General features: G+C 40.0%; 1 pseudogene; it reads left to right on the top strand.

Moving 5' to 3' along the window:
- The first annotated feature begins 742 nt into the window (after positions 1-742).
- On the top strand, positions 743-1,203 carry LOC114905758 (annotated as a pseudogene).
- The last annotated feature ends 2,926 nt before the right edge of the window (positions 1,204-4,129 follow it).

Here is a 4,129-nt window from a genome sequence, read left to right as displayed (position 1 = left end):
TGTGCACAGAGCATTGTCATTCCTGCCTGGGGACCGGCTGTCTGACTAGGCCACATTCGTCAATGAGTGAACATATCTCTCGGTTCTCCAGTGTTCTTGGTCACACATATATGGACTGTCCAAGAGGCAGTAGGAATTACTGACAGGCCCAGTCCAACCTCTGTGCAGACCAGTGAATTCTAGAAGGTTGTTACTACCTGAGAGCTTCCCATAGAAATGAATAACTTGGACATTGAAGAGCAGAACTGAATAGGAGACCATTTTGCAAGAGTTCTGACCTGAATGGGGCAAAGCTGAGTGCCCTGATTTTCAGTATTACTGTACTGAAACATTGATACTTTTTGTTTTGTTTGAAGGTTGATTTCATTTCCTATTACTCCTAACTTCATATTCAACTCACTGAAAATTTAGACTGAAGTATTTGGAAGTAGCCTCCAGTTCTTTTACATCTTTTCTGTATTTTTTTAATTTTAATTACTTCCACATGACTGGGGTGAACTGCCCTGGTCCTGTAGAGATTGCAAACAGGAATATGAGATTTCTTTTTGTTTTTTTAAGTTTTTTTTGATGTGGACCATTTTTAAAGTCTTTATTGAGTTTGTTACAATATTGCTTCTGTTTTATGTTTTGGTTTTTTGGCCGAGAGTCATGTGGGATCTTAGCTCCCTGACCAGGGGTCAAACCCGCATCCCCTGCCCTGGAAGGTGAAGTCTTAACCACGGACCACCAGGGACGTCCCAATATGAGATTTCTGATGGCGCACAGCCCAAGCAATGCCTCCTTAAGCAAATTCTTACAGGAACTTAAGAAGAACAGAGTTACCACCACAGTAAGAGTGTGTGAAGCTGCATGTAACACTGCCATTTTGGAGAATGAAGGTATCCAGGTTCTGGACTGGCCTTTTGATGATGGTGCGCTACCATCCAGTCAGATCGTTGATAAGTGGTTAAAACTTGTAAAAAAGAAATTTCTGATCCTAGTTGTTGTATTGTGGTCCACTGTGCTGCAGGTCTTGGGAGAGCTTCAGTGCTGGTTGCCCTAGCTTTAATTGAAGGGGGAATGAAGTATGAAGATGCAGTGCAATGCATAAGACAAAAGCAATGTGGAGCTTTTAACAGCAAGCAACTTTTGTATTTGGAAAAGTATCTTCCTACGATGTGCTTGCGCTTCAGAAACACCAGATACAGTTGTTTCAACCAGTGAAAGAGCGCCGCCTGATGCTATGACCTTGGAAAAGAAACTTGAGATGGAACCTCATATATGTCAGCCGTTATGGAGACTTGGTAAATACTAAGTCCAATGAAGCTTGCATAGGAACATTGAAAGGCAGTTGTAGCAGGCCACAGGCTTACCAGAATTAGAGCCTTCTCTCTCTTTCCTGTTATTTTGAGACTTAGTAAAAGACTCTAGCTCTCCAATATCTAAAATGTGTGTTTCTATTTGTATCAATTGTATCTTATCAATATACAAGAAATTTAGAGTAGTGAGGTGCCAAAATACCCAGCACGATACTTGTATACTTTTGGTGTCATGTAGTCCTTAGGAGGTTTATTCCTTAAGTCATTTCAAACATTGAAGGTAGGGCCTATGTGAACACCAGCTCACGTGATATCTTCCATATGCAAACTGATATATAGTAGGGTTTGTACAACCATTAATTTTGCTGGATTTGTCCAAAGTCTTAGGTAATTTTGAATTTGTTTCTATAAACTCAATGTTTGTGCTGTTATAAAAGCTTCCATTTTGAAAAATCAAACACACACAAAACTCTTGTTGATAGTTCAGTCTATGTTGCACAGAAGCACATAGTTTCCAGACAAATAAGAATTATAGCCAATTTGAAGTTTGCGGTTTGGGGTGCAACGTAACAGAGAGGGCCTGAGAAAAGAGTGGGCAGGTTAGGGCAGGGGGGCTATATTTCCAGTAAAATTTTTCCAAATGTTTTTAAATTCAGTAAATATTTTTAAAAGGTTAAAATACTTTCTAATTGTAGCTGTAAGTCTGATAATATTCTGGAAACCCTGTAAAGTTTTGTTCCATACCTATTAGAAGTTATTTACCAACTATTATTCAAATTGGAAGTTGGTTAAAATTAATTAATTAATTAATTAATTGTAGTCAGAAGAAGAGTAATAATTAAATTAGTATTACACATATTTTGTTTCAGATAAAGGTCAAAATTCAACATATTTTTATTTAAAGCAGTTCTAAATGATGTGGCTACAAACATTCATAGGGAAATTAATGACATACCTTTCAAGGAATAAATACATGAGTTGTTTTTGTAAAATAAAAAAAAAAAATCTCATTTTACTAATTGAAATATTGGGCATTGAATACTTTCTAAACTCTAGGCCGAGAAAAATGCACTGGAACTCCAAGGGAGGGTAGGATACTCTAATGGCCTTCACAAGGTAACAATCTTGTAAAGCATTAATACAACTTCTTGAAAACTGCAAGTGCGGTGATAGTTGGTAAGGATAAACAACTTCAGGAGCACAAAGGTGAAACTTAGCCATCGCTGCTCCTGGGAAAGAGCGGTCAGATAACTTTTACAGAAAAGGACAATACCAAGGAGGGATGGTGCGGTAGATTGAATTACTGGTCTTATTCCCCACTCTCAATATAAGTATTCTTCCACCCTGTTGCCAGGGCCTTACGCTTGCTGAACTGCATTTCCCTGCTTTTTGAACTTGTATGTGGCCATGTATGTATCTTGCTTTGGCCAATGGAATGTTAGCGAGTGCGATGTAAGCAAGGGCTTGAAATATTTCATCACAGGTTGGCTTGGCCCTCGACACCTCTGCCACCTCCATGAGAAAAAAATGCCCTAGCTATCCATTGCTCCTTTAGTTGGGGTTGCAGAATGATACACACAGGGCAGACTTAAGCTTGATATATTACCTGTAGCTAAGTCCAGTTGAACTGCTAGGTACCAGCTAAGCCAAGCCTACATCAGCCAAACCCTAAGCCACTGAAAAACTGAAATGTTTTATTATGCAGCATTATTGTGGCAATAGCTATCTAGTACAGTTAGCCTTTCAGCAGCTATTTTTTAAAAGTGTGACATGCAGAAGTAATAATTTATGGACCAGCTGAAAACTCTAAAATATTTGATTAATTGAACGTCATTATTACTGTAATGTAATGTACATAGGACCTAGTATGCTTTAATACAAAGTTTGAATTTATTTGAATATCTTTGAAATTGTTTCCTGAAGGGTAAGGATCATTCTCAGTTTTCATTGTATGTAAACACTTCACACAGTGCCTGATACAGAGTAATCAACTTCATTGAAATAAATGAATTTAGACACTCTAAAGCAATCGCCTATAATTGTTATAAACATAGTTGAACATAATCCAGTGTAAAATCCTAGACTGGAGAATTTCATATTTTGTGATCCATACTATGGTCAGCAAGTCTTTGTTTAGTTTTAATATTAGGACCAAAACCAAAGATGGGAGCTTTACAAACTGTGGTGTCTAAAAACTGATGTATTGTTACTGAACCAGGTCCGTTTGCCCAAGGCACAGTAAGTCAAACGCTTAGATGCCGAGGTTTGTGGCCAAGAGTTTATTCACAAGGCAGCCAAGCAAGGAGATGGAAACCAAGTCTCAGATCTGCCTCCCGGAAGGGGAGGGTGTTGGAATATTTATGGGATAAGCAGGGTGATCTTCAGCGTGGGGAAAGGTGATTGGAGATAGGCGAAAAGGTGAGGAAATTGGTTTTCTGCGCAGGTGCATCTGGGTTACATGCTTCTGCAGATTCAAAGTGGGGTCTCTTAGCATGATCTGGGGGAGGAGTTTCTGGCCCTCTGACGTCAACAGGCCATCATCCCACACCTGCGCAAGCACAGTTTCAGGGTCGGTTTCCTACCTGCTTTAGCTGGCTTGCACTGGACAGGAGCTGACTTCAAGTTCCTGTAAAACAGCTGGGCTGCCATGAAGCTGGGAAGGTATGTAATTAAAGAGAGGGGAAAAAGAAAGGAAAATAAAATAACTAAAGCAAGCTTCTTCAGTGAAGGCAGGCTACAAGCAGGGTTTTTTTTTTTGCGGTACGCGGGCCTCTCACTGCCGCGGCCTCCCCCGTCGCGGAGCACAGGCCCCGGACGCGCAGGCCCAGCGG

The sequence above is a fragment of the Monodon monoceros genome, unplaced genomic scaffold (assembly GCF_005190385.1).
Source record: "Monodon monoceros isolate NGI ecotype Baffin Bay Population unplaced genomic scaffold, NGI_Narwhal_1 Super_Scaffold_22, whole genome shotgun sequence".
Classification (NCBI taxonomy): domain Eukaryota; kingdom Metazoa; phylum Chordata; class Mammalia; order Artiodactyla; family Monodontidae; genus Monodon; species Monodon monoceros.
Note: the sequence above shows the minus strand (reverse complement) of the source record. Positions and strands in the feature narration are given on the sequence as shown.